Source organism: Aulonocara stuartgranti (genome assembly GCF_965226115.1).
Source record: "Aulonocara stuartgranti genome assembly, chromosome: 12".
NCBI lineage: Eukaryota > Metazoa > Chordata > Actinopteri > Cichliformes > Cichlidae > Aulonocara > Aulonocara stuartgranti.
In genome coordinates, this window is record NC_138948.1 from 23,443,969 (window position 1) to 23,452,500 (window position 8,532).

An 8,532-nucleotide genomic window follows, 5' to 3' on the forward strand; every position below is an offset into this window, starting at 1 on the left:
TAAACACACAATACAGTGCAAGATGTGATTTTGATTTGATTTATTATTTATATAAATGTTCAGGACTGTATCTCAACTTCCATCAGCTAAACAAGGACCAGAATTATCAAGACATTCAGTAAGAATATGCTTTTACAAACACAAACTTAAACTTTTGGCGTCTTCAGCCAACTCATGTAGCCTAGTTCAAAAAAGCAGCATATGCTATAGGTTTTGGTGAAAACAACAAAAAGCCAGGTTTTTGTTTTTTTTAGAAATTTGCAATTTCTATTAACTTCATGTAAAGTTCAGTGGCAGACTCCCAGCAGACGGGCTTTTGAAAATGATTTTGCTCCATTACAAAATTCAGATACTCCTGTATGTTTGAGTCCCCACATACAACTACTGACAGCCTAGACTCAGGAAAAGCGTCCAGTTCAGATTGTTGAATCAGGAATCCACAGTCTCTGGAGCCGTATCTGTGATCAATGGAAGACAATTGCATTAATATAGGTTTACACATAAAGTAATTATTTGATCATTATTATCCGTTACCTGTGGGGTAGGTAGTACAGTTCATTTGGCACACCTCCTGGACATGAAGCTGTGCTTGAGGGACGAATCCGATGAGTGTTCCACAGCTTCACACATTCATCAAGATCCTTCTGAACAATGACAGTGAAGCAAAATCTCAAAAGGCACTGATGCTCGTGACTTCCATTGAAGTGTCCAGCATCTCGAAGATCCGCAAACAGCTCCAACCAAAACTGAGCCCTAAAAAAATTGTTTAGAGATAGTTTAGTTTGTTTACATGGCATCGTTTCACAACACGTCATCGCATGGCACTTTACAGTTCATTTTAACTGAATCATATATAGACTCCAGTCAGTTTAAATGTTTTCTATCGAAAGGGATTGCATACAGGCAAAACTCTAAAACATTTCAGTAATGTGCAAAAGTTAATTTATTTTAGGAATTCTAATTAAATGTGAAATTAGCGATACTGAGTCATTACATACAAAGTGAGGTATTTCAAGTATTTCTTACAATGTTAATGATTAAGACGTAGAACTTATGAAAAACCCAAATTCAATGTCTCTAACAATTTGTATGTTCTATTTGTTTGGGTCCTTTTTGCATAAATTACTGCCTCCATGCAGCGTGGTATGGATGCTATCAGTCTGTGGATCTGTTGAGGTGTTATGGAAGACCAGGATGCTTCAGTAGCAGCCTTGAGGTCTTAGCCACTACACTATGTTACACCCCTTTCATCCACACTTACATTAGACAAAACTTTCTATTAATGTGCTTTGATAGTCTCTGTGAACATTCAAATTCTTTTAAGGTGTTCTTTATGGAGGGTGTCAATTATGTTTTTTTTCCCACAGCTGTCAGGACAGCAGTCATGTCCATCCTGTGAGTCCTCCTGAATTAGAAAGACCATTTAGAGGCTCAGGAACCCTTTGCAGATGATTTGAATTAATTAGCTCATAGTAGAGTGGCACTTTAAGTCTAAAATATTTAACCTTTTCACAATATTATGGTTTTGAAGTTGGGTTTTTCTTAAGTTCCAAAGCATAATCATCATAATTACTAAATGGGCTAAAAATGTATAGTTTGGCATACAATGAGTATTTAATATCGGTTTTACTTTTTAAGTTGAATTACTGAAATAATAATAATAATAATAATAATAATAATAACAACAGTAATAATAATAATGGATTGCATTTATATAGCGCTTTTCGAGGCCCTCAAAGCGCTTTACAATTCCACTGTTCATTCACTCTCACATTCACACACTGGTGGAGGCAGCTACAGTTGTAGCCACAGCTGCCCTGGGGCAGACTGACAATAAATCAACTTTTGCACGACATTCAAATTTGTTACGCCTTTAAATATCAGGCAAAATTAAATGTTATATTTACCTTCCTTTTCGATATATGGACCACCAGGACTCAATTCGCTGGTTATTCGTTGATGAACCAAACATGTGACTGGACTCTCCGCTGAAGTGGTCATCATGATGGTGACGTAGTGCGCACTGAACTGCAGCCATAATGCCGTTTTCTGTCCCACAGTCAGTTCTCAGTCTCATCGGTACAACACCAAGGCTCCCAACACATGACAAGTAATAGTAAGCTATAACCACTGGATTATTATTGGTTGGTCCACATTCTAGCCACAAAACCTTGCGTGAAAATCCATCAATGCACCCTGAAATGGCCAAACCGAATGGTTTGAGCTTGTCATAACCATCAGCATGCCACATGTAGTTGGGTCCCAGCGAATGATAGGTTCTCCTAATGAATCTTCTGCGTGTTCTCATCTGGCATCCATGAGGATTAAGCTCCCGGAGTATTTTCATCACATCATCCCTCTTCACTTTAAGATGATGCTTTTGTTTAAGTACCTGCCACATTGTTCGATACCCAAACAATCGCCCAGGTCCTTGAAGCTCCGCTCTGATTGCGTTAATGATCGTTGTTCTGGAGTGAAAATATTTTCTTCGGTAAAGTCCAGCATTATTAAGTTTACTTTTAAGACTCCTTAAACTTATCTTTACACCATGCAAACTTAACATCATGTCCATGATAACACTATATGAGTGACCTTCGTTGAAATATTTAATGTAGTACTGTAGGGTGTCTGATCCTTCAGCCTGGTATGTGTCCCGCAAAAGCTCCAGAGACCGTCCACAGGAAGCACAAAAAGGGGTGAAGAGGCTGAAGCTAACGCCACAAAACGGGCAAAACATTTTCCGGTTCTCTATGTAGTGCAGCAAGCACCGTCAGGGTGATAAGGAAGCGCTGTGAGGTGTGAGTTTCTCAACGTTTGTTGACATCCCGAATCACTTTTCTGAGCTACAAATATGGAGTAAGCCTAATCGTTGTGCCACTTCCGGTATTTCAGACAATCCCTTTCCGTCAAGGATTTTTAATTTGTTGTGGATTTTTAATTTGTTGCGGTTTTTTAATTTGTTGTGGATTTTTGATTTGTTGCGGTTTTTTAATTTGTTGTGGATTTTTGATTTGTTGCGGTTTTTTAATTTGTTGTGGATTTTTAATTTGTTGCGGATTTTTAATTTGTTGCGGATTTTTAATTTGTTGCTGTTTTTTAATTTGTTGTGGATTTTTAATTTGTTGCTGTTTTTTAATTTGTTGTGGATTTTTAATTTGTTGCTGTTTTTTAATTTGTTGTGGATTTTTAATTTGTTGTGGATTTTTAATTTGTTGCTGTTTTTTAATTTGTTGTGGATTTTTAATTTGTTGCTGTTTTTTAATTTGTTGTGGATTTTTAATTTGTTGTGGTTTTTTAATTTGTTGCGGTTTTTTAATTTGTTGTGGATTTTTAATTTGTTGCGGTTTTTTAATTTGTTGTGGATTTTTAATTTGTTGTGGATTTTTAATTTGTTGCGGATTTTAAATTTGTTGCCGTTTTTTAATTTGTTGCGCTTTGCACTTCCCAGCCACCGTAATGTACAAGGATGCCAGCTGCCGTTAAACCCCGAAGAAGAAGAAGAAACTGTGTCCCAGAATTCATAGCGCGGCCCAGCGCAGTAGTCAACAATGGCTGCAGCTAGTTAGTTTTATTATTCTTTTTGGGTCACAAAAAAAAGTTTAACGTGTTTTCAGGCTGACTGTAGCTGTGTAAACCTCAAATATCTGCTCAGTTTATCAAGACATCACATATTTTCAAAAGCGCTCTAACGTGAGACGTCTGTTACCCACTAGCTCGATAGTTAGCCGGGGTACAAGGCTCACTAGAGCCGTTGAGAACATCAGACTCCCAGCAAATCGTTTTCAAATCCACCGCCGTCTTTCACTACTCAGGTTAAACATGTAATATAAGTCACTTAGATAAGTTAAAAATGTTATTGTTTGGCTTTTTTAGTATTTTATTTGTTCCTGAGTAAATCGGTTTGGCTGAGATTAAAGTTATAGTTTTTACACAGCTGAATAAACGTCAAGCAGACAACTGATTATCAGAAGTGTGAGATGCTCGAGAATATACTCCGGTGTCCTGTTATATTTTAGATAGCAAGGAGCAGACAGCTGAGTTTATTAAACTTCACTGAAACAACCTGCAGATTTCATTAAAATTTAACAAACTGTCATCTTGTCTTTCTTTTTAGTTAGTACATACCCTAAACACTTCAAGCTGTAAGCTAATGATAGTTATATAAGAGCAGATGCGTGCTGGTGCAATAAGCTGTACGTTTTACGTCCAATGGATGCATGATCTGATTAGTCGACTAATCGCAAAAATAATCGGTGACTAGTCGTCTATCAAAATAATTGTTTGTGGCAACCCTAATAGAGAGTGTGTACGACTTGTAGGAAAATAACAAGGGAGATGAGAAAGTAATAAAGAGGACTTAAAATAAAGCAAAACAGCATGTCGGCAGTGGTGTCAAGCTCTGTCACAGTCACTGTACTTTGCAAACTGAGAACTAATCACTGTAAACCTTCGCACTAATAGCAGCACTTAATACGCACACACACTAGCAGAGCGACACGCACACACGGGTTCTCACAGTGAACACAAAGCAAGTCAGCACATCCGAGTAGCAGCAGCTACAACTGTCTAGGTAGCTATTACTTACGCTGGGATAAAATTAGAGTGGCTATTGGTAAGTGTCTGTAAGGATGAGGAATCACGCAATTTCTCAAATTCCAGATATTGTCTAGTCTCTAACTTCATAAGTTCCTAATTTATACTGTATCTTTATTTTGCAGAATTATGAAACTTTGAGCTTAACATCAGTTGTTGGAATACTGCCTTTAATTGTGTCTATAAGTGTAAATGGCCTGTATGGAGAAGCACAGTTGGGCTACAGTATTTCTGTTATACACCTAGATTTACTCAGTCTGTTTTTCTGTTTGATTTACTGGCTATAAACAACAACCATTCAAAACAACAATCACAATTCCTGTACTTATATAGCTATATTGATTCCACAATTGTAAATGTGGCATTTTGTGGCTGTGCACAAGTTAAAATCAGGGATGACTGATAGACATAAAACTGGCAATAAAGGTTGAAAGTCCCCTGTGCTTTTGTGGCCATCAGCTGAAATATTCAGAGCCAAAAACTGCAATGTTATGTGGGAGATCTACCGACCGGCATCTCAAACATGTGTTTATAACAGACAGAGACTGTCTGCATTTACAATACAAATGTGAAACTGCACAGTTATTTCTGAGAGCTGAATGCTGATGATAGGAAACGCTTTTCAAAAGGAAGGTTTTCTAATTGCAACACTTAATTTTCAGCATCCAAATGAAACTATACTAAATAACTTCAGTGCAATACAGCTAAATATGTGCACCACATAATTATCCTTCAGTACTTGAAAAGCAAGAGAAAGATAGGTCAAGAGGAAGTGCAGCACAGGAGAAACGTGCAGGAGTAACCACTACTACTCAGATATGCAGATGCTGAAATGACAACTATATGGTGTCTTTGAAAAGCTAGAGAAATCAAGCACAGCTTAACCAGAGTTTGCACAAAAACTACTCAACCAAACATGTTTAACTGCAACAACTACATCTTTATCGTCCTATAGCACTTCAGTCGCCTCTTTTATGACCAGATTTTCTCATGTCAAGGTTCAGATTTTCCTTGTGAGTAAGCATAACATCTAAAACAGTGAAATGCAGGATGTTATATCTGTTATGTTTTAGATTCTGATGGGCTTCACCTTTGGGTCAAACACAGGGAATTAGAGGCAGACATTTTCAACTGACCTCATCACTGAGCTATCATATATGACAGCTAAGATGAGGCTAGGACTCTAAGAACTAGATTTTTTTTCAGAAATATGATAATGGTCAGGTTATTTTCACCCATTAAACTAAGCATAATAGGCAGATGTAAAATTGTAGAAGCTTCAGCTTTCATAACAGACTGCTCTGTTTCTTCTTCATTAATACACATGTATATTGGTTTATAAAAGCACAAAAAAACACACTGGCAGCTGCCAGTGTTGCCTCTGAGCATCCTAGCAGATTCAAAATCCTACATTGCCTTGTTCTCGAGTTACTGCATTCACCTCTCACCTCTGATCTTGAAGTCAAGGTCACCAGATTCAAACTTGGCCAAGATTTTTAGTAGATACACCTACGGTATCAATTTCAAACTCCTACTTCTTCTCATTCTCGAGTTATCAACTTCACAACCTGTGTGTCCACGCTGCTTGCCCACACATGCTATCGGACTTTTAAAGCTGAAGGCAAAAAGCACTCCCCTGGTGACAATTTATAAAATAATTTTACTCTGTACATGTAAATGAGAGAATGTTGAGAGTTTTACTGTGATAAAAATACTGAAATGTTTTTTCATTTAACACCTGACAAGTTATTTTTTAATCCTGGATGAATCCTGGATGTCTTTGCACTATATAAATATACACACACACACACACACACACACACGCACACGCACACACGTTCTTTTTTGTCAGCAGTGGTTTTCATCTTGGAATTCATGGCTGCCATTTTTGCCCAGTCTCTTTCTTATTGTTGAATCATGAACTCTAACTTTAAGTGAGACATGTGAAGCTTAATGTTGTTCTGGGTTCTTTTTTGACCTCCTGGATAAGTTGTCGATGTGCTCTTGGAGTAATTTTGTTCAACCGGTCATTCCTGGGAAGCTTCATCACTGTTCCAAGTTTGATCCATTTGTGTATAATGGCTCTCACTGTGGTTCACTGGAGCCCCAAAGCCTTAGATATTGCTTTGTAACCCTTTCCAGACTGATAGATGTCAGTGTCTTTGTTTCTCAGGTGTTTCTTTAGATCGTGCCATGATGTGTTGATTTTTGAGATCTTTTAGCTTCAGTTTGTCAGACAGGTTCTAACAGGTCAGCTGGTAATCAGGCCTGAGTGTGTTTAGTGAAACTGAACTTAGTGACAGTTAATTCACGATTTAACAAGAGACGCAGTTACTTTTTTTTTATACACAGGACCAAATAGGTTTGGATGACTTTTCTCTCTTAATAATAGAAATCATCATTTAAAAACTGCATTTTGTATTTACTCTGGTTATCTTTGTCTAAAATTTACACTAGTGTGAGGATCTGAAACATGTAAGTGTGACAAATATGCAACACTAGGAAATCAGAAGGGGAGGGGGGGGGGGGGGGGGCAAACAGTTTTTCAAACCAGTGTATATTGTTTGTATTTTCCTTGCTTTCATTTCCTCAAAGGAGGGAAATTTTGTTAAGGCAGCACATCTCTAGAAATCTATCGAGCCTGTTTCTTTAAAGAGCAAAGGGGATAAAGGAGGACACGGCACTGAACCCCTGTCCTCACTCTCTTTTCTGTCTTCCAAGTCAACCTTGTCTGAGTGCATCCATCACTTTGATGCATGGATCAGCACTAAGGTGACAAACAAAACATTTCACCTTTTCTTTTACCAGTATCCTCCTGTTATATCGTGTGAAGCTCTGCATTGTTAACAGTCTGCTTAAATTAACAAAGTCTAACACTCCAAAATACTTCAGACTTGTAGTCTAATTAAAATAATTTTATTGTTTTCACTTACAGTTCTGCTATGCACAATTAAAAGTTTTTAAAACAAATTTCTTTTGGTTTTTGTTGTTTTTTTGCTGACAAACTGCAGACTATTTGTAACATTTATAATTCATGCCAGAGCTTTTAGTGAATCAATAAGTAGCAGAATTAAATTGCTTCTTGCAGTAAACTCCCTTTATTTGATAATCCTGCTCTACTTCAGGACACATGAATGAGAAGGGAACCTAGAGAGATGTGCAAATAGAAAATCTTTTTCTGTATTCTTCAGTTTACCTATTTCCTGCTGTTTAAAGGGGGGGAGTAAACATCCCGGTAATACAGGCCAAGAGTTAAGATGTGCCATTGTAAATATTAGGAGGAAGACACCCTGGCTAAAGACTGTGAGACGAAACAGCACTTATTGTTGTTTTTGCTAATATTCCATTCATTCCACTCCTAGGTTATATTCCTTTCTCTCTCTCTTTCTTTCTCTACCTGTCTCTCTCTGTGTCTCTAATGAGCTGTCTTGATGGGCTAAAACAGGACAGGTGAGCTCAGCACCTCAGTGCTCATTATCTGGGTGGACAGGTAGTCAGGCAAAATGCATAGGAGAGACAAAGGCAGCTCATTCTGATCTGTTGTCATGGTGACTGCTACAGCCACTAATGAGACTTCAGCATCCTTCACCATGCAATCCACTGTGAGAGTCTGTGAGAGTTTATGATGTGTTAAAGCTGAGCATATCCACCTTACATTAAATCACATACTCCAGCTCCAGAGAAGCAGGCAAACGTTTGATTGTGGCTCAAGAGTTGGAAGTTCACCTTGTAATCGGAAGGTTGCCGGTTCGAGCCCCGGCTCCGACAGTCTCGGTTGTTGTGTCCTTGGGCAAGACACTTCACCTGTTGCCTACTGGTGGTGGTCAGAGGGCCCGGTGGCGCCAGTGTCCGGCAGCCTCGCCTCTGTCAGGCGTGGCTACATTGTAGCTTGCCATCACCAGTGGGTGGATGACTGGTTGTGTAAAGCGCTTTGGGGTC

General features: G+C 38.3%; 1 protein-coding gene and 1 long non-coding RNA gene across 6 annotated transcripts in view; both read right to left on the reverse strand.

The window, feature by feature from the left end:
• Nucleotides 1–8,532, reverse strand: part of LOC309718592 (multiple C2 and transmembrane domain-containing protein 1-like) — a 148,132-nt gene that overhangs the window by 83,864 nt on the left and 55,736 nt on the right. The gene's annotated exons all lie outside the window — the stretch shown is intronic.
• LOC309718614 lies at nt 69–2,602 on the reverse strand. Its single transcript, XR_014280034.1, has 3 exons — nt 1,908–2,602; nt 535–753; nt 69–458 (listed from the first exon to the last, which is right to left on the reverse strand). It is a non-coding gene; the product is annotated as an uncharacterized lncRNA (long non-coding RNA).